Source organism: Ischnura elegans, unplaced genomic scaffold (assembly GCF_921293095.1).
Source record: "Ischnura elegans unplaced genomic scaffold, ioIscEleg1.1, whole genome shotgun sequence".
Classification (NCBI taxonomy): Eukaryota; Metazoa; Arthropoda; class Insecta; order Odonata; family Coenagrionidae; genus Ischnura; species Ischnura elegans.
In genome coordinates, this window is record NW_025791716.1 from 100,680 (window position 1) to 123,710 (window position 23,031).

At 41.3% G+C, this 23,031-nt stretch overlaps 1 long non-coding RNA gene and 1 other non-coding gene across 9 annotated transcripts in view; one reads left to right on the forward strand and one right to left on the reverse strand.

Annotated features, from left to right (window-relative positions):
* LOC124173583 overlaps window positions 1–11,996 on the reverse strand; it is a 58,850-nt gene extending 46,854 nt beyond the window's left edge. Inside the window, exon 1 of the long non-coding RNA XR_006868668.1 lies at window positions 11,817–11,996. This is a non-coding gene — a long non-coding RNA (uncharacterized LOC124173583). The remainder of the gene's footprint in view (window positions 1–11,816) is intronic.
* The window catches only part of LOC124173581, a 289,573-nt gene that overhangs the window by 54,520 nt on the left and 212,022 nt on the right, over window positions 1–23,031 (forward strand). For 6 of the 8 annotated variants that reach the window (XR_006868619.1, XR_006868618.1, XR_006868622.1 and 3 more), the window contains exons 3-5: window positions 11,996–12,490; window positions 16,100–16,222; window positions 22,368–22,868. This is a non-coding gene — a transcript (uncharacterized LOC124173581). The remainder of the gene's footprint in view (window positions 1–11,995; window positions 12,491–16,099; window positions 16,223–22,367; window positions 22,869–23,031) is intronic. The other 2 variants (XR_006868629.1, XR_006868627.1) reach the window with 2 other exon arrangements.

The window sequence follows — 23,031 nt, forward strand, 5'->3', positions numbered from 1 at the left end:
AATATGTAAAATTGAATCGTGGACAACTGCGAGCAGCAACTCGGACACGAAACATTTTCAGAGTAGGAAGGAACGGTGACTAACAATTAAATCGCTCACTGCATTCGTCGCGGAATCAATATGCTAATGAAATGGTCCGGTATTCACGGCTTATGAATGAATCACTTCTAATCACCTATGGTATAACCGAGCCGAGTTCTTTCCCCGCTTATCCGTGTTATCGCGTTTTCTCTTTCCGTACTGCGATCGTGAACCCACTCTTGTCATAAGGACACTGCGCGATGTGTCATCGAGAGCACACACAATGCCATGCGATGGTAAAGTTCCTCGTCTCGCGACGAGCACCTACGGCCGAGATGTTCTCTGCCTCGCGGCCCCCTGACCTGCACCCGCGATGCCGAGAATCGTCAGCCGCACGGAGTGTATTCCTGCCTTGAGTCGAAGCGGTCCGCTCCCTTCGAACGCCGAAATGAAATGCAAATCGCGGGCGGAGGAAAGACACCGCTTGACAGTCGTCACTTCACTGGCAAATGATCATTTACGAGGCGGTCGTGTTCCGATCATGTACATTTAAACGATACTGTGTTTGATGAATGGATTATTTACAGATATTCCGTGCTTCGCGTCGTTGGAATACAGTGTGGTGTTTCATTGTTGTAAATGACAACATTTGTTTTCCGCATTTCACGACAATTGACCGCGGATGAGTCGATAAATCATTCATCGTGGCTAGCGTTCACATATTTGCGCCGAGTCGCAATCCGGGAAAGAAATCCCACCGAGAAACGATATTTCAAATTCCGCTCTGGACGTCCACGGCGAGCGACTGCGAAAAGGCCCCCGCGCCATCTATCGGCGGAATCTGAATTACTACTCGATCACTCTTGCAGCGGTAGCCGTCGTGAGAAGACGACGCGAATAATTAATATCAGTTATAATTATTGCATGTTTATCAGCGGTTACTGACATAACGCCGGTTCTATAGTGTTCTTCGTCAGGCGTCGTTGGTTATTCTTAACGTTCCTTTCGTGGGAATGTAATTCCTTTTGTGCTATTTCATTTTTTGTTGGCAGCGGAATAACGTAAATAATTAGGGCAGGGACAACGTTTCATGGTAAGCTGTGATAACTTAACATGTGAATTTAGAAGGGAAGTGTTAGCATAACGAAGCCCAAGGTATGTTATCGGACGTAAAAGAGGAATTAATTTTGAAACGTCAAAGGCAAACTCACAAACATTTCCCAGATTGTACTGCCCCTTTCAGTAATTGCTTTGCTACAACATTTCCTTCGCCAAACGAATATCAGTGGCATCCGTACTTGAAATATTGGTTTAAAATCCCTAGGAAATCGTCGAAATCCACGTAAGACTGCATAATGAGGTACGTTTTGGTTGATATTTTGAGCTACAAGAGTACTCTATATTCCAATTATGCAAATGTTCACTACATTGTGCTTGAATCTTGGCTTAATTAACGATATTATTTGCGAATTTAAGGCGAGGATTTGGTCGTTCGGTTTGCCTTTGTTGTCGAGAACATTAATAGTTCACGACAATTGACAATCGATGGTTCATTAGGTATGGCAAGGATTCTCATATTGCCGCTGCGTTGCGAATAATTATCCCAATTGCTTTCCCACGGGCGATTCCAAATTCCCAACTGAGATGCGCTTAGTGGACTGTTGCTTTCATCGACGAGAATGAAATAATATTTCATCAAGTAAAGCTGAAAGAGAATGAAAAAAAATAATAAAGTTGTAATTTATGATAATTATAATTAACTAATGAAAAATATTTGAAATGAATACTGGAAGGTACGAATAAAACTTATGAAAAGATGTTTTTTTTGCAGATGGAGTGCTTGTTTCCTGACGGAAAATGCTGTCTTTACAGAATGGCAATTTAAATTTCGTAAGTAACGAAAATTATATTTTAATTCCGGAGAATTATTGAAAAATGGCGATTTTTCGATGGAAAACAATCGAAAAACGTGTTCGAGTGCGACTTCGGGAACGCTCTTATGGGATTTCCCGGGTAAAAAAATGCGATCGGAAATACTGGAGATATCGCAGAGATCTTCTGGAATTTAAACGATTGGCGTATCAGAGTCGCTCACGAACCGGAAGGAAGCGAAACAAAAGAGAATCGAGCGATTTATGACGTCACGAGCAAATCGCGGCCAAGCGGGTACCCTTTCCCATGTAAAATTTTTGACTCGGAAAGAGACGAGATATCGCTCTGATCTTCGGGAATCGAAACGATGACGTCACAAGAGTCGCCCGTGGACTTGTGGGAAGGGAAACAAACGAGAAACGGCGGAATTACGAGGTCGCGAGCAAATCCGGGGTGCTTGTATAGGGAATCCCATGTTAAAATTTCTGAAAAAAAAAATTCGAGATATCGCTCTGATCTTCTGGAATGGAAACGATTACGTCGTTAGAATCGATTGGGGACACGTGATTGGCTAATCGGACGGTAAACGAGCGAATGGGAGCGACGCGAGCAAATCCACCATGCTCAATGGGGTTTCCCGTGTTAAAGTGGCGAGAAAAAAAATTCGAGATATCGCTCTGATCTTCCGGAATGGAAACGATTACGTCGTTAGAATCGATTGAGGACTTGTGGGAACGAAATCGGACGGTATCGGAGCGATTTGGAGCGATTCGAGCAAATCCCGCATGTTGCAATGGGTAAAATGCATGTGGGTGCGATGCGGGTTGCGTCGACTGCCCCTGCGAGGTGACGGAAATTCGGGGGGGAATTTTTTTCGACCCCCCGGTGTGAAGATGTCGGCGTTATCAGTGGCGGATATCGTGTGGGGGTTGTTCGTGGACGTCCGCGTAATTTATGCGCACTGCCATGCCACCGGGAGGGGTTTAAAAGGCGCATTTTTACGCCCAATTTCGCGCAAAACCTCCATCATCGAGTCGTGGTGATTCGTGTAATTTTCCCGTGTGGTCCACGTTCACTGGGTGGACGCGTGACGTGCGTGCGTGCTCCAGGAAAATATTCTCCGCGTCTCGGGATGCGTCGGAACGTGAAAAATCGATGGGAAAGGAACGGCGAAATTAGTGTCGGAAACCTTTGAAATTCACTCGACATTAGAAGAATGCGTTCGTTCGTCGTGAAAAAATTCAGGAAAGCGTGGAATTTATTGTTCTTTACGAATGCGTAAAGAAAAAGGGAAGAAAAGGTAGCAAAAGTGCATCAAAAAATGAAAAACCTCGAAAAGAGTCGGTGAAATTTAGTACGCGTCGACCTATGAAATTCGTGGAAAATTAGTAAATTCCATCGTATGGGCACGGAATCGAGCAGTAATGTGTATCCGTACTCGTAGTAAAAGGAAATGGAACGAGATATCCCGAAAGATTTGAGGTAACGGAGGTAAAAATATTAGAAACTTGAAAAAAATGTGAAGAAAATGTTTCGCCTTCACTTTCGAAAATCTTGGAAAATATGTAGATGAGGTCTGGAGAGAACGAAATCAATGGCTGAAACGTACGATGTTGTGTTATTTGCGAAAATGGAAAAGATTCGGCGTCAGAGTGTACCGTTGAGGAGTAAAAAAATGGAAACCATCGAAAAAAATTCGTCGCCACGTTTCGGGAGGACTTTGGAAATTCGTGGAAAATTATAAGATGCAGTCGGACGTGGTCGTAATTAAGCAGAAAAATGAATATTAACATGCGGAACGTTAATTTTAAAAATTCGAAGCGAATGCGATCGTTCACGGCGCGTTAAATGGAAAAGTTGGGTGAAAAAAAGTTTGCCGAAGTGGTAGGGGCGACTTTCGAAAATTTTTTGGGCGACTGAAATACGTGATGAAGACGTGAAATTCACAGCGAAAGCACGGAATGCGATGATGTGTCGAGAGCTGGAAGGATATCGGAGAGGTTCGCAATGGTTCCGGAGTAATTGGGGGAAGACGCGTGAAAAAGGTGCTTGGAGCGGTTTTTCCGACCTTTGAATGATTTTTAAAAATATAAAGTATGCATGCTGGAGAGCCAGGAACGTCTCGCGACGAGCACCTGCGGTCGAGATGTTCCCTGCCTCGCGGCCCCCTGCCCTTCACCCTCTTTGGCCGCACGGAGTGTGCTGGAGTGGAAGCGGTCCGCTCCCTTGGAACGCCGAAATGAAATGCAAATGGCGGGCGGAGGAAAGACACTTCACTGCCAGGTGGTCATTACCGAGGCGGTCGCGTTCCGATTTGAACGATACTGTGTCTGAGGAATGGATTATTGACGGATGTTCCGTGCTTCGCGTCGTTGGAAATATAGTACATTGTTGTAAGTGACAACATTTGTTCTCCGCATTTCACGACTATCGACCGCGGATGAGTGGACGAATCGTTCGTCACGGAGAGCGGTCACATATTTGCGCCGAGTCGCAATCCGGGATAGAATTCCCACCGAGAGACGACATTTTAAATTCCGCCCTGGGCGTCCACGGCGAGCGACTGCGAAGAGCCCCCCCGCGCCATCTGTCGGCGGCAGATTGTACTCCGGCAGTGCTCGCGTCGCAGGACGAGACGCGGGTAATTGTTTATTACTCCGTAGCATCTTTTTATGTGTCACCGTTAGAACGCCTCGTTCCTTGTGAAAGCGTGCATTGTAAATGCGAGTGTTAGTGTGGAAGCGTGTCGAAGGAGAGTGATGAAATGCATTGGCGACGGCGATTGCAATCGAAGCGTGTTTGTCGTCCGACTCTGTTCCGTTAAATTTCGCGAAATCTTTTAGATACGTGAGCGCAGAATCGAAGAATATTCTACCAGCCGCAGGAAACTGCGAACGAACGGAGTCCGCGGTCGACAGCCGTCGTTAAAGTTGCATGGCAACGGACGGTTTAGACCGACGCCGGGTAAATATTTGAAGGAGAGGAATGATTAATGAGCGTCTCGCCTGCAGAATACAAATGAATAGTGCAATAATCGGAGCTGTAATTGATTATGAAAAACATGTCCATCGTGGCTTTCAAAGATATTTTCCCCACACACATTGTCAATCGCGGTCGGTTTGGTAATGTCTCGGTGTTGTAATTCGCTCGTTTCGGTAGAGAACTCCCTCAATCTATTCCTCGGATAAAATATTTCTTTCGCTGAATCTCGTGGAGATGTGAGCTTCGCGTAGCATTGCCGAAGAAATTTTTAACGAGCACCACTCGGTAGGCATGCTCTATTGGACGTGTCAGAACTCCTCCCAGCAAACATTGACGATTCAATTGTCCACGAAAAGAACCCGCGGAATCAGCAGTGAAGGAAAACTTAACGGCTTGCTTCGAACGACCAACGTCATAAAATTTCCCGTGACTTCCAATTTGCTTCACCACCATTTAATTCTGTTTCCTACTTGCCAGTTAATGCCGGGCCGAGACATCATGTTGTACGATCGTACTTTCTGTGATTCCTGATAATATCAATACTTCACATTTGATGAGTCGACGGTTCGTTCGTTATGGCAAGGATTACCGCTGCGTGGCGAATAATTATTCCGCAGTGCACTCCCACGGGCGATTATAAGTTTCCTACCGTGAGTCGCACGAGCAGTGCACTGCGGAGAGGACACCATCTAGCGGCGGAATGCGGGTAACTACTTCGTGCGGTGGCCGCCGTGAGAAGACGAAGCGAATGATTCATGTTCATCAGCGGGTTACCGAAATGACGCCGGTTCTGTCGTGGTCTTTGTGACGCTTTCGTTAATATTCATCTCTTCGAATCGATCTCAGTCGTGCCTCGTCGATTCCGTAAACCGGGCGTTTAAATGTCTTCGACAGCCCGCCGACAGTGTGCTTCGTAGGACGTCGTGTGTTCGATGATAAACCGTTCCAATAAATCTGTCCCGTCCTTCGCGGGCTTTGCGTCCTTCGAAGGAAAGGCTTCGTGCCATCGCCGTCATTAGTAGTAATCTTTCACGGCAATTGAGATCCGAGGACTCGACAGTGCGTGGATTGGAATTTTTGATCTCGGTCGTAATCGATTCGCTCTCCCTCGGGGAAATGGAACTTTCAAATTTTGAGCGAGTACGCGCCCGGCGAGGCAGTCGCCGACCAGCGGAGCAGGCCCCCCCGCACCATCTGGCGGCAGCGCGTGTTACTCCTTGAGCACTCGCGATGCGATGCTCGTCCCGGGAAGGTCGAGATTAATTATTACTTTGCTGCGAGTTCGTCGGCGACCGCTGACATTACTTCGTTCGTATCGAAGTCGTCGACGAAGGGACGAATACCACGCAGTGAATTCATTTCCGTTTCCCTCGAATGCGGATGCGCGAATTCTTGGGAAACATTCGACGGGGTGACGTTCATCTTTCCGAACAGAATTTTTCTCGACATATTCTGGGCACGCATCGCTCGTGGTCGGTGATCGAAAATATTTTTTAATCGGTCGGAGAATAAAAATTACGCCCGGTGTTTTCGGGCCCTACGTGGTTTAACTTGGGTGATCGAACGAGAACCGGTGAATCGTACGCGGTGTGGCCGTCGGCGAGCACGCGACCGAATCCTTGAAAAGTTAGTCGTCACGATCGTGGCGACTCGAGGATAGAATTTCTCCGCGAGTGCGTTCGCATTCCTTTCCGTTGGATGGTCACCGGTTTCCGACAGCGGTCCCGTGATGCAATAATCGATTCCGTCGTTTCTCGTAGTCCGTCTTTGAAAATGTGCCGTTGAAAAATGTCTGGCGTCGCATTTGCACCGTTCGAATCCCGTACGCGTTCCGACCGGACCAAGTAGTTCGCCCTCGGCGGCGTTGGTATCTGCTCGCCGCGGAGGTACGTTCGGGGGTCTCGAGCGAGGAGGGAAGGAAGCCATCTGGCGGCGGCGGAGCGATGCTCGTCGCGGAAAAATATTCGCGATGAATGGAGATTTTAATCGCGGCGGAAGCGCGGAATTGAATATTTCGCGAGGGAGTCGAGTGATGCTTTAAAAAATTTTTTGCGGAGAATCCCGCTGCGCGCAAAAGTGAGGAACGCGTGTATAGTGGACGGGGAACGAGTGACGCGGGCCGCGGAGAGGAAATTCGTGGCTCGGTGACCGGGGTTCGTGAGATAAAAATTTTTTTCTGGGACCGGTACGTTTCGCGAGGAACTTCGGAGTGTCGGGGAGACCGCGGATGTGGAGTGATGGGTCGCGAGAAAAATGCGTGACTGGGTGATCGTGGCGCGGGAAGCTCCGGCCCTCGTTTCCACCGTAAGGATCTGAGGCCGTCGGGGACGGCGACGGAGGCGAGGGAAAGGATTGGTGTCGGAGGCGAGGTTAGCTCTCACGAGTCTCTGCGCGCTGGAAATAAAGACCTCCCCTGGTTCGTAATCGTGCGTTCAGACTCTCGAAAGAGGGTCAGCGCCGGCGGATGGAACGAAGCCGCCGGGGCTTTTGGGAACCCGCGCCTTCGGGCTGGACTCCGAGGCGTCTCCGGCGCCTCGGAACAGCCCCCGGGGCTTCCGACCTGGAGTTGGACTCTGGGTCTCCCTCGCGAGGGAGAAGGAAGTCCCCGGGGGCTTTTCGGGTGGTTTTCCGCTTCCGAGCGGAATGACCGGCCCGTCGCGCAGACGGCGGGCCGGTCGAACTGAAAATGCTTCGTCCCGGACGCTCAAAAAAATTTCTGGACTTAGAATAATTTTCGCCGGCCCCCCCCCCCCCCCCCCCGCCCCCCTCCCGCGCGGCGCAGCCGCGCCGAAAAATTTTTTTAGAAAAAAATTTGAAAGGTTTTCGGGTCGTTTCGGGTGGTTTTAGGGGACGTCGGTGTGTCTCGCATCTGGAACGCGCGTCTGTCGTGGCGACCGCCGTTCGCGAATTTTCGAATTTCGTAGAGATTTGGGTTTTGTGTCGGCGGCGGGGTCGCGATCGTGCGCGTCGCGGCATCGGACGTCGAAAAAAAATATAAAAAAATGTGGGATATTTTTTCTCCGCGACGTTTCGACCTCGGTATCGATTCGATACCGCGGTCACTTTCGATAGGTTCGACTTTGTAAATTTTTCCCGAGGAGAATATCGATCGTGGATTCGATTTCGACGGTTTTCCGTGCCGCGGAATGGTGTTTTCGTGGGATGGTACCGCGGACGATGGAATGCGCGATCGGATCTCGGATTTATTCGATGTCGAAGGTGGAAACATTGCAATTTCTTCCCGGGGCGATCGCCGTCCGTGGAGCCGATTGAAATGGGAAAATGCGTTCGCGATTCTCTTCGAGAAACGCTCGGGACGAGGTTTCGGCACGTCACCGAATGCGTGCCCGCATCGCGAAACTGCCGACTTCGTACGCGTTTTTCGGGAGAAACGTCGATGCAGAGACGGGTATTGGAGCGCGTCGATCCGATCGACTCGCAGGTGTATTCGATGGTAACCGTTTCGTACGGGATCGAAGCGGGGAACGTCGAATTTTGCCCCCTCGAAAAGCGTACCCGACGACCGTTCTGGTGGCGAGTTTGAATTCTGCGCGCGTTCGGTCTGGCGCGAGTAGTTGGGCTGCGGTGGCGCTGACGATCGCGAAATGCATGAAATGGCCCCGGTCGCCGAAGAACGAAGGCGTCGCTCGCACGAAGGTCTCGGGAAACGATAACGTCGTGAAAATGAAAGAAAAAATACCATTCAAAAGAACGACCGACTCCGAGATTCGAACCCGGGACTCTGGGACCGCAGCCTGGCTGAGGAAAACATGGCGTGACATATTAACGTTGCAATGACTTTTTATACAACTTTTAATTGGAATAATCGAATGGAATTTTGAAGATACCTTAGAAATTCATTCAAGTGATGGAATACGCTTTTCCTTTCACGTCCATCGCATGCGAAAACGGCCTCGGGGCCCTCGACGTGCCGTGACCGTTATCCCATAAGAAGAGCATTGCAGATTGTTTTTCTTTTAATTTAAAAAAATATTTTTAACGGCCTCGATGCTTTCTTAACCCCACAGAGTCAAAGGTTGGAGAATTTTTAAATACCATTCCGCTTCATCGTAGACATTTCGTTACCTTTCCGAAGTACTTTCTCTCCTCCAAAGCATGCATTTTCAACGTTCGACCAACAATGACTCTTTGCCGTGGCAACCACACCACAAAAACCTCTATTAGTGAGCGGGTAAAGAACGCGGTGCACTCACCGAGGAGGAATTCGTATGAATACTCTGTATAACGCGGTATTATTTGAAGGAATCGTACCGAGAAAATAACGTCTCGTAGACAGCTGATTGATGCGACGTCCGAGAGGTGGTGCCCCCAGTGGCGCCTTCGGAACTATCTGCTGCAGGCGAGCTTGGAGCATCAGGCAATCAGCCCACGACAAGATATTTACTATAAATTTGCTGCATTTCCTCTTCGCAGAGGCTGTATCGTGTGATCCTTTATATTTCCCTATGTGCAACAAATTTCCACACTCACCGCGTCGTGTGCATTGCAAAAAAATTCGTCCGAGTGAAGCGTTCTTGTGATCGGTGCATTTTGAAGTTTTTCTGTGAAAGTCTTAAAGTAATGCGTGTGACCGTGAAGTTAAGCAGTGCGCAAGCGATTACACCATCGAGTTTTAAATGCATGTGTACACCAGAGTTTATTATTAATGTAGTGAAGTTGCATGTTAAGAAATATTGCGTTGCATCATACGGCCACACACTCAACCCTGGGTTCCCAGAATAGCATGTTGACATGAATACAACTTATGGGATATTTTTCAAACTATTCATTCTGTGCCTACGAGACTCCACAATAATGTTCCTTTTAATGTTACCTACGTTTCGATACGTCTCCCGTCCAAATCCCTCGGTAATTATGGCTTAAACGAATAATTTTCATTAAGGCGATTGACATTTGATTTTTTGAGCCACGGAATGTAACAAATTTATTAAACCGTGGAGTCCTTCGCACTGACACTCGTCACGAATAATTGCCTAAACTTTCTTATCGTTTAAACACCGATTCCATCAAAATCCACTGGTTTTTACTGTTTATATGACATAATGTTGATTTTGAAAATTCGGCCTTTGGTAACTGTCAGGAAAAAATATGAGATATTTTTCGAACTATTCCTCTTTTGGCTACGAAACTCCACAATATTGTTCTTTTAAATATTACCTACGTTTTCAAACGTCCCCCGTCAATATCCCTCGGTAATTATGGCTTAAACAAATAATTTTCAGTATGACAGCTGTCATTTCATTTTGTCATATACATATTGTAATATTTTTTTCAAACCATTGAATAAGTCGCACTGACACTAGTCACGAATAATTGCCTTAACTTTCTTATCGTTTTAAAATCGGTCCCATCAAAATCCACTGGTTTTTACTGTTTATATGAAATAATGTTGATTTTAAAAATTCAGCCTTTGCTAACTGTCAGGCACATTATATGGGATATTTTTCAAACTATTCATTCTGTGCCTACGAGACTCCACAATAATGTTTTTTTTAATGTTACCTACGATTTGAAACGTCACGAGTCAAAATCCAACGATAATCATGGTTTTAAGAAATAATTTTGAGTCTGAAAATGGAAAAATGATATACTCAGTATCAGATTGTAACACATTTTTAAAACTATTAACTCTGTTGCACAGACACTAATCACGAATATTTGTCTCAATTTTCTTAACGTTTTAAAACCGTCCCCATCAAAATCCACTGGTTTTTACCGTTTATATGACATAATGTTGTTATCGAAAATTCAGCCTATGCTAACTATGCTAACTATTCAGCCTACGCTAACCTAAAATGTAGTTCTTTAAGTATGGGATTTTCCCTCGACAAAAGGTAAGTACATTACATTTACTTGAGTTATGCTTCAATGAATTGTTATCACTCCAGTCAGCAAGAGAGGTTAAACAACTCTGAAGAACCAACGACCTTCAGATACTAGCCTGTCAAGTTCCTTCTCAACCTTTCCTTTGAATGAAATAGGAACTTGCCGTGGCTCGCAAAAAATTGGTTTCACGCCCTCTTTTAATGCCGATTGTATTTTCCACATTAAAATGTGATCACATAATAATGATTAGCCGATACGAAAACAAATAACCGCCACGTCATTTTCTCATACCCTCGACTAACAGCTGATTTCATAAATGAGATTTTCAATGCGTATCATATGTACATCCACGGTTTACTATGATTTTTAAAAGTAAATAAAGCGAGTATTTATAATTGCGAGTCAATATTCCGTTAAATACAGAAAAATATATGAAATATCTAATGTTTACGGAAATTGCTACCCAAGTTTTTCATACTAGGTTGGGCGGAGCTTGGCAAGACTCCCGTTGCGAAAAAAAATATTACAACGCTTCATTTGGAATACGGTCTCGTTGCAATGATGACCCGCAGAATAGCATGTGCTATTTATTGCGACTCATGTACAGAATAAGAGCCCAAAAGCATTGTCTTGTGGTGGCTAGGATATAGTCTGCTGAAAGTAAGGAATTCGGCATTGTCTTGTTTCTCGTTCGGGGCCCGAACGTCGCTTGTTTTTCCCGTCAGCTGTCGGATTACCGGGGTCAAAAAAGCAGCCGTTCTCATATCACGGGATTAATACATTTTCGTTCCAATTTGTGGATTATTCGGCTATCCCGATCGATTCGACGTAACTTTCAATTTTTACGAATGACGAATTTAGGCATCATATCCCTGTGTTGTCGAGGTTATCAAAATAATGAAAGCAGTACTTCCAAGAGCAGGCACCTTTTGCGAAGTTACGTCTCCGGGAAAATTTTCGGTGGTACAAAATCTCTGTAACGAGTGTTAAATAAATGCCTTTGATGTTAACTACAGATTACGTGTTATGATTGCATTTCTACACTGGAGTTTATTACTGATGTAGTCGAGTTATCGTGTTGCCTGTTCTACGACCGGCAAATGTGATTGCATGATATCGTTCGTTAAGAGATGATGTGTTTTTGATTAATTTTGAATTAGCTACGTCTTCTGTTCATGGGGATGGATCGGTGGTTTGAAGTGGTGTCGATATATTTTGAATGTGCAATGGAAGTTGGCGGGAATACGTGCTTTTATTATTGTCAATTTTTCAGGTTGAACTGTGATGAGCCGATCGCCGCCGACAACCTGTAAATGTACCCTTGAGAAACATAAATGCATTTCAACTGTTGAATGGCTGTTGGGTAATTTTAAGAAAGCAAGTCTTACGAGGAATCCTGCCCGAGTCTTAGAAGTGAAGTTTTGTTGTGATCGGTGCATTTTGAAGTTTTTCTGTGAAAGTATTAAAGAAATGCGTGTGACCGTGAAGTGAGCAGTGTGCAAGTGATTAAATGATCAAGTTTTAAATGCATGTGTACAACAGTGCTTATTATTAGTGTAGTTTTGTTGCATGTTAAGAAATATTGTGTTGCATCATACAGCCACATACTCCACAGTGGGTTCCCATATTTGCATGTTGACACGATGACAACTTTGTGAACATTTATGGGATATGTTTCAAACTATTCATTCTGTGGCTACCAAACTCCACAAAAATGTTCGTTTAAACGTTACCTACGTTTTGAATTGTCTCCCGTCCAAATCCCTCGGTAATTATGGCTTAAACAAATAATTTTCTGTATGACACATGTAATGTTATTTTTTCACCGGCAGATTGTAACATATTAATTAAACCATAAATTCAATCGCACTGACACTCGTCACGAACAATTGCCTTATTTCTTCTGTTCTTTTAAAACTTGTCCCACTAAAATCCGATGCTTCTAACGGTTTGTAAGATGTAATGTTTACATTGGAAATTACACATTTGAAAATATCAGTCACTTGAAATAGGATATTTTTGAAATTACTAACTCTAGGGTTACAAAACTCTTTAATAACGTTTGTATAATTATTATCTACGTTTTAAAGCGTCTCCCATCAAAATCCCACGGTAACTATGGTTTTTATGAATAACATTGTGTTTGACTCTACGAATTTCATGTTGACAGACAGGGATTGCAACATATTAATTAAACCATTAATTCAATCGCACTGACACTCGTCACGAACAATTGCCTTATTTCTCCTTTTCTTTTAAAACTAGTCCCATCAAAATCCGTTGGTTTTTACTGTTCATAAGATATAATGTTTATATTGGAAAATCAACCTTTGCAAAATATCAGTCACTTGAAATGGGATATTTTTGAAATTACTAACTCTAGGGTTACGAAACTCTACAATAACGTGGGCATTATTATTGTCTTTCTTTTAAAGCGTCTCCCATCAAAATCCCACGGTAACTATGGTTTTTATGAATAACATTGTGTTTGACTCTACGAATTTCATGTTGACAGACAGGGATTGCAACATATTAATTAAACCATTAATTCAATCGCACTGACACTCGTCACGAACAATTGCCTTATTTCTCCTATTCTTTTAAAACTAGTCCCATCAAAATCCGTTGGTTTTTACTGTTCATAAGATATAATGTTTATATCGGAAAATCAGCCATTGCAATATCTCGGGCACTTCTAATGGGATATATTTTAAACTAATTAATCTAAGGCTACGAAACTCGACACTTATGTATGCTTTAATATATTTTTCTTTGTCTGATACACTTTGCCATTATCTTTTATTTGTGTAGAATTCCATTTTAATCATATTATTTGAACGGCGATATGCATGCATCGCGCCAGCGTCAACTTGGCCCAAACGTTTTTCATGGCAACGAAACTCGGGAGATTAAGACGGGATTTGGAGAAATTTACTCGTGATCATCAAGTGTAATTTAACTCATTGCCGAAATCTTCCCTTTTTTTCAACCCTTGATCGTTTACTGAGATTACTGTCGTAATACCGACAAGGGTCTCCAGGTTTACGTAACGGGGGAAAACGTTTTGGGCCAAGCTAACGCCCTATGATAATTTCTTCTGGATATCGGGTGGAATAATTAAAATATTTCGATTCTGACGGCAATGATATTTTATGGGAATGGAAGGTGTGAATATGTGATAAATTTAATAGTCATCCTGAGTACATCGGTCGAGAAATGTAATTTCGAGGAGAAAAGTTTGACATAGGAGTTTTTCCGAGTGATGGCATGAAATATGAAAAAACATTAATTTTCTTTGGAACGTCAGTTAGGATATTTTTTAAAGTTGTGAATGATGAAACTCGGTGGAAATACTATTTTAGGGTGCGATTCATAGACGACACTGAAATTGCTCACTTTACAAAGTCTCTCTTTACGGTAAAGTGAGACTTTAGCTAAAGTTCGTTTCAGAGTCGTCCCAAGGATCTCACTTTATAAAGTGGCACTTAAGCTCCTAAAGTCTCGATCAAGCATTGAAATTTTAGTGTGTTGGCAATGAACGCTGCGAAAAAGTGAAGAAAAAGATGACACACGATATTAAATGCGTACTTGTTTACATGTTTCTGGCGACTGGGTTTTCGTGTTTTATTTTGCTAAGATTTATTAGTTTGCATTTTCTCGTTTTCTCATATGATGTGCAAATGTAAATGAATACTGCGTCATTGAAAGCTTTTCCCCACTAGCTTTTTTGTACGTTAATGACTGAGTTGGCTGAATAAAAGCTCACTTTTAATTATCTTCATGTATTGGTAATGCCCTTCGATGTTTCCAGCGAAGTAAATATTCAAATGCTGATATTTTCACGTCATTTTATGATCATGTTGTATTATTAACTGCATACGGTTGTTTGGACTACATTTTAGTCGAAGTTTGATGGTGTACGTCCATTGAAGGTGGGTGAAATAGTGAAATTCTCTCGCGTTAACTTGAAACTGTACCAATTAATTTGAAGATTTACCGATCAGTGGTTGTCTCATTTGGACGCATATTTTGAATGAGGTATGGGTGTTTGTTGAATTCTTTTGTGCTTACCAATATTTTAATTGACCTATGGGGTTATATATTGTAGAGAAATGGACGAGAATGTACATTCACGAATACCATCAAAACCAATGAATGAATGGCCACGCAATGAAACATGTTGAATGTGAGAATGGACTTATATCAATAAATATCTCTTTGTCTACGTTAAAAGATGCCTCGATATATGTGAATACGTAACCCGAGTATCCATTCACGAATTAAAAAATGTCAGTGAAGTCTGTGATGCTGTGTAAATAACATTTCATAACAATCCTACATCCTTGAGAAAACATTGCTTTGCTGCTGATAATATGACTATGAAGGAAAGTACGTTTTACTTTTTATTGCTGCCTTTCATGACGAGATCTTATATCATCATTGTAAACATTCAAATGCATAGTCGAAAAACGAAACAGAAACTCGACTCTAGTTTCAAAATAACATAAACATCGTGATATGGAGGCATACGGAAAGAGTACATTAAGCAAATATTGAATGAAAACGCTTAAAATGCAATGCAAGGTATATAAACTAGCATTTCGCTGGCCAAACAATATAAAAATCAAGTCTTTGTTTACGAAGGCTATTGACGCCAATGTAAACAGAATTTTGCTATCATATTCAAGTATCTTTAAGGAAAATTCTAGAATATAAACGCATAAATAACCTAAGAACTTAACAATTAACTTGTATATAAAATCAACATAAATTATGCCAACCTGTCCAACCACTTACTGTGTTGTAATTATCACACGACCGATAGAGTTAACCTTCAAAATATAAGTAATGGGTCATCTCCATCAATACCGACTCGATATATATTCCGGGAAAAGACATATATTACGTGTCTGGTTATTTCTTGAAACGCGCCAGTTTGCCGCTGTGTTCTCACCGAAAAATTAGTTCATATTCATTGCCGTAACCCAAATATCTTCATATTTCAACCTCAATAACAGCTGGTGCAGCCATATTTATTCATCCGTAAAGGACACTTTAGCCCTAAAGTGAGCTCCGGTTGGGCACTTTACGGTAAAGTGACGATTCGGCCATTTTTCTTCTAAAGTGGCGTTTATGAAACGGAAAAAGTAGACTTTAGCCCGGCTAAAGTATACTTTAGCCTAAAGTGCCGTCTATGAATCGCACCCTTAATAACACTTGACGACACGTACTGATGGATGACAGACTAGTGAGTTCATGAATGGCACTGTTATTTCCAGCACCATATGTTAACAACTTGCCGTGAAGTTTATTATAAAACATTGACTTCTAATCTGTATGCGTAGACATGCTCATACATTTTTTAACTTTATTTCAGGTTCGCGTTCCCTGCTGTGGCCCCAGTTTTGCTGAGCCAGAAGTTTGCCTGTCCATGTTGGTCTCCAAGTTGGACTTGCCATCGGCTCTTGAAGCTATACAAGTTCAAGATTAACTTCGATGGGTAACCACGACAGTGTTGCTGAATGCTGACGAAGAAATTAACCTTTGCCAATATCATTTGTTTTTGTAGAATTCCATTTTAATCACATTATTTGCAACAACATATCACGGTCCAATCTCCAAATGCAAACCTGAGGTCTATCTCCCAAACTAATAAGTCGATCGTTCTGAAACTTTAAATTCACCATCTATTAGGTTATGCGAACGTTTTCATACGTCTCCTGTCAAAAAAGGAATTAAATTCTGTATTTCAAGGAAAATTTCAAATTCACTCCTGAAACGTTTTCTGTTCCCTGACATCTCCTGACATTTAAGTTAAACTATTTTATGGATCGATCCCAAACTACCCACGTTGGTAGTGCCCTTAACGGTCATCGTTTAAAACCATGTTTCATTTAAATAATTGGGTAATTATGTCTCGTGTGGCGTAAAAAGTTTTTGCTTCAAAAATGGCTTGCGCTCCCAGAAAGTAACGTCAACCTGATATTTATCTCCCAAACTAATAAGTCGATCCTTCTGAAACTCCACATTTTCATCTGTTACGGTGGATGGAACGATCCAAACAGCTCCTGTCTGAATCCCTCTTAAATTACTGTTTTTAAACACATGTTTTTAATTTTGCAAGCGAAAAATTGGATTTTTCAAACACATCCTCTCAGATTTATCTTAAACTACTCGAACCCCAGGGACTGAATTCACCACGATTTGATACTCACATTATTGTGGACGATTTAAAACAAATTTCATCAGAATCGGTTCGTAATTGACCATTCTAGCACGAAATATAATTTTGGCCACATCACGCTGAAAACGTCAAACAGAAAACTGAAGTTATTTTAGGAACTCATAAGTCGATCGTTCTGAAACTTTAAATTCACCATCTATTAGGTTATGCGAACGTTTTCATACGTCTCCTGTCAAAAAAGGAATTAAATTCTGTATTTCAAGGAAAATTTCAAATTCACTCCTGAAACGTTTACCGTTCCCTGACATCTCCTGACATTTAAGTTAAACTATTTTATGGATCGATCCCAAACTACCCACGTTGGTAGTGCCCTTAACGGTCATCGTTTAAAACCATGTTTCATTTAAATAATTGGGTAATTATGTCTCGTGTGGCAAAAAAAGTATTTGCTTCAAAAATGGCTTGCGCTCCCAGAAAGTAACGTCAACCTGATATTTATCTCCCAAACTAATAAGTCGATCCTTCTGAAACTCCACATTTTCATCTGTTACGGTGGAAGGAACGATCCAAACAGCTCCTGTCTGAATCCCTCTTAAATTACTGTTTTTAAACACATGTTTTTAATTTTGCAAGCGAAAAATTTAATTTTTCAAACACATCCTCTCAGATTTATCTTAAACTACTCGAACCCCAGGGACTGAATTCACCACGATTTGATACTCACATTATTGTGGACGATTTAAAACAAATTTCATCAGAATCGGTTCGTAATTGACCATTCTAGCACGAAATATAATTTTGGCCACATCACGCTGAAAACGTCAAACAGAAAACTGAAGTTATTTTAGGAACTCATAAGTCGATCGTTCTGAAACTTTAAATTCACCATCTATTAGGTTATGCGAACGTTTTCATACGTCTCCTGTCAAAAAAGGAATTAAATTCTGTATTTCAAGGAAAATTTCAAATTCACTCCTGAAACGTTTACCGTTCCCTGACATCTCCTGACATTTAAGTTAAACTATTTTATGGATCGATCCCAAACTACCCACGTTGGTAGTGCCCTTAACGGTCATCGTTTAAAACCATGTTTCATTTAAATAATTGGGTAATTATGTCTCGTGTGGCAAAAAAAGTATTTGCTTCAAAAATGGCTTGCGCTCCCAGAAAGTAACGTCAACCTGATATTTATCTCCCAAACTAATAAGTCGATCCTTCTGAAACTCCACATTTTCATCTGTTACGGTGGAAGGAACGATCCAAACAGCTCCTGTCTGAATCCCTCTTAAATTACTGTTTTTAAACACATGTTTTTAATTTTGCAAGCGAAAAATTGGATTTTTCAAACACATCCTCTCAGATTTATCTTAAACTACTCGAACCCCAGGGACTGAATTCACCACGATTTGATACTCACATTATTGTGGACGATTTAAAACAAATTTCAACCGAATCGGTTCGTAATTGACCATTCTAGCACGAAATCTAATTTTGGCGACAAAACTCATCGCGCTGAAAACGTCAAACAGAAAACGGATGTTATTTAAGGAACTCATAAGTCGATCGTTCTGAAACTTTAAATTCACCATCTATTAGGTTATGCGAACGTTTTCATACGTCTCCTGTCAAAAAAGGAATTAAATTCTGTATTTCAAGGAAAATTTCAAATTCACTCCTGAAACGTTTTCTGTTCCCTGACATCTCCTGACATTTAAGTTAAACTATTTTATGGATCGATCCCAAACTACCCACGTTGGTAGTGCCCTTAACGGTCATCGTTTAAAACCATGTTTCATTTAAATAATTGGGTAATTATGTCTCGTGTGGCGAAAAAAGTTTTTGCTTCAAAAATGGCTTGCGCTCCCAGAAAGTAACGTCAACCTGATATTTATCTCCCAAACTAATAAGTCGATCCTTCTGGAACTCCACATTTTCATCTGTTACGGTGGAAGGAACGATCCAAACAGCTCATGTCTGAATCCCTCTTAAATTACTGTTTTTAAACACATGTTTTTAATTTTGCAAGCGAAAAATTGGATTTTTCAAACACATCCTCTCAGATTTATCTTAAACTACTCGAACCCCAGGGACTGAATTCACCACGATTTGATACTCACATTATTGTGGACGATTTAAAACAAATTTCATCAGAATCGGTTCGTAATTGACCATTCTAGCACGAAATATAATTTTGGCGACAAAACTCATCGCGCTGAAAACGTCAAACAGAAAACGGATGTTATTTAAGGAACTCATAAGTCGATCGTTCTGAAACTTTAAATTCACCATCTATTAGGTTATGCGAACGTTTTCATACGTCTCCTGTCAAAAAAGGAATTAAATTCTGTATTTCAAGGAAAATTTCAAATTCACTCCTGAAACGTTTTCTGTTCCCTGACATCTCCTGACATTTAAGTTAAACTATTTTATGGATCGATCCCAAACTACCCACGTTGGTAGTGCCCTTAACGGTCATCGTTTAAAACCATGTTTCATTTAAATAATTGGGTAATTATGTCTCGTGTGGCGAAAAAAGTTTTTGCTTCAAAAATGGCTTGCGCTCCCAGAAAGTAACGTCAACCTGATATTTATCTCCCAAACTAATAAGTCGATCCTTCTGGAACTCCACATTTTCATCTGTTACGGTGGAAGGAACGATCCAAACAACTCCTGTCTGAATCCCTCTTAAATTACTGTTTTTAAACACATGTTTTTAATTTTGCAAGCGAAAAATTGGATTTTTCAAACACATCCTCTCAGATTTATCTTAAACTACTCGAACCCCAGGGACTGAATTCACCACGATTTGATACTCACATTATTGTGGACGATTTAAAACAAATTTCAACCGAATCGATTAAAACACAAGTTTTGAAAATATTACATGATTTGTGGCGCCAAGCACCCAGCACACAGATTCGAGATGACCCAATCTGACTTGAAACCCTATTTCTCCTCGGATTTCGGTCACGTTTCTTTTCAAACGACCGGAATATCATAATAAGTAATTAAGTAGAGCTTCAGCGTGATTTAGTGACAAGTTTTGAAAATATTACATGATTTGTGGTGCCAAGCACCCAGCACACAGATTCGAGATGACCCAATCTGAGTTAAAAAAATATTTGTCATCGGATTTCGGGCAGGTTTCTTTTCAAACGTTTGGAATATCATAATAAGTATTTAAGTAGAGTTTCAGCGTGATTAAAACACAAGTTTTGAAAATATTACATGATTTGTGGTGTCGTGCACCCAGGACACAGATTAAAGATGAACCAATCTGAGTTAAAAAAATATTTCTCATCGGATTTCGGGCAGGTTTCTTTTAAAACGTTCGGAATATCATAATAAGTATTTAAGTAGAGTTTCAGCGTGATTAAAACACAAGTTTTGAAAATATTACATGATTTGTGGTGCCATGCACCCAGCACACAGATTCGAGATGACCCAATCTGAGTTGAAACCCTATTTCTCCTCGCATTTCGGTCACGTTTCTTATAATAATGTTTGTTTTAATGTTACCTACGATTTGAAACGTCACCCGTCAAAATCCAACGATAATCATGGTTTTTAGATATAATTTTGAGTATGAAAATGGAAAAATGATGTACTCAGTATCAGATTGTAACACATTTTTAAAACTATTGACTCTGTTGCACTGACACTAATCACGAATATTTGTCTCAATTTTCTTAACGTTTTAAAACCGTGACCATCAAAATCCACTGGTTTTTACCGTTTACATGACATAATGCTGTTATCGAAAATTCAGCCTATGCTAACTGTCAGGCACATAATATGGGATATTTTTCAAACTATTCCTACTGTGCCTACGAGACTCCACAATAATGTTTGTTTTAATGTTACCTACGATTTGAAACGTCACGAGTCAAAATCCAACGATAATCATGGTTTTTAGAAATAATTTTGAGTATGAAGATGGAAAAATGATATACTCAGTATCAGATTGTAACACATTTTTAAAACTATTGACTCTGTTGCACAGACACTAATCACGAATATTTGTCTCAATTTTCTTAACGTTTAAAAACCGTCCCCATCAAAATCCACTGGTTTTTACCGTTTATATGACATAATGTTGTTATCGAAAATTCAGCCTATGCTAACTATGCTAACTATTCAGCCTACGCTAACCTAAAATGTAGTTCTTTAAGTATGGGATTTTCCCTCGACAAAAGGTAAGTACATTACATTTACTTGAGTTATGCTTCAATGAATTGTTATCACTCCAGTCAGCAAGAGAGGTTAAACAACTCTGAAGAACCAACGACCTTCAGATACTAGCCTGTCAAGTTCCTTCTCAACCTTTCCTTTGAATGAAATAGGAACTTGCCGTGGCTCGCAAAAAATTGGTTTCACACCCTCTTTTAATGCCGATTGTATTTTCCACATTAAAATGTGATCACATAATAATGATTAGCCGATACGAAAACAAATAACCGCCACGTCATTTTCTCATACCCTCGACTAACAGCTGATTTCATAAATGAGATTTTCAATGCGTATCATATGTACATCCACGGTTTACTATGATTTTTAAAAGTAAATAAAGCGAGTATTTATAATTGCGAGTCAATATTCCGTTAAATACAGAAAAATGTATGAAATATCTAATGTTTACGGAAATTGCTACCCAAGTTTTTCATACTAGGTTGGGCGGAGCTTGGCAAGACTCCCATTGCGAAAAAAAATATTACAACGCTTCATTTGGAATACGGTCTCGTTGCAATGATGACCCGCAGAATAGCATGTGCTATTTATTGCGACTCATGTACAGAATAAGAGCCCAAAAGTATTGTCTTGTGGTGGCTGGGATATAGTCTGCTGAAAGTAAGGAATTCGGCATTGTCCCCTTTCTCGTTCGGGGCCCGAACGTCGCTTGTTTTTCCCGTCAGCTGTCGGATTACCGGGGTCAAAAAAGCAGCCGTTCTCATATCACGGGATTAATACATTTTCGTTCCAATTTGTGGATTATTCGGCTATCCCGATCGATTCGACGTAACTTTCAATTTTTACGAATGACGAATTTAGGCATCATATCCCTGTGTTGTCGAGGTTATCAAAATAATGAAAGCAGTACTTCCAAGAGCAGGCACCTTTTGCGAAGTTACGTCTCCGGGAAAATTTTCGGTGGTACAAAATCTCTGTAACGAGTGTTAAATAAATGCCTTTGATGTTAACTACAGATTACGTGTTATGATTGCATTTCTACACTGGAGTTTATTACTGATGTAGTCGAGTTATCGTGTTGCCTGTTCTACGACCGGCAAATGTGATTGCATGATATCGTTCGTTAAGAGATGATGTGTTTTTGATTAATTTTGAATTAGCTACGTCTTCTGTTCATTGGGATGGATCGGTGGTTTGAAGTGGTGTCGATATATTTTGAATGTGCAATGGAAGTTGGCGGGAATACGTGCTTTTATTATTGTCAATTTTTCAGGTTGAACTGTGATGAGCCGATCGCCGCCGACAACCTGTAAATATACCCTTGGGAAACATAAATGCATTTCAACTGTTGAATGGCTGTTGGGTAATTTTAAGAAAGCAAGTGACGGTCTTACGAGGAATCCTGCCCGAGTCTTAGAAGTGAAGTTTTGTTGTGATCGGTGCATTTTGAAGTTTTTCTGTGAAAGTATTAAAGAAATGCGTGTGACCGTGAAGTGAGCAGTGTGCAAGTGATTAAATGATCAAGTTTTAAATGCATGTGTACAACAGTGCTTATTATTAGTGTAGTTTAGTTGCATGTTAAGAAATATTGTGTTGCATCATACAGCCACATACTCCACAGTGGGTTCCCATATTTGCATGTTGACACGATGACAACTTTGTGAACATTTATGGGATATTTTTCAAACTATTCATTCTGTGGCTACCAAACTCCACAAAAATGTTCGTGTAAACGTTACCTACGTTTTGAATTGTCTCCCGTCCAAATCCCTCGGTAATTATGGCTTAAACAAATAATTTTCTGTATGACACATGTAATGTTATTTTTTCACCGGCAGATTGTAACATATTAATTAAACCATAAATTCAATCGCACTGACACTCGTCACGAACAATTGCCTAATTTCTCCTATTCTTTTAAAACTTGTCCCACTAAA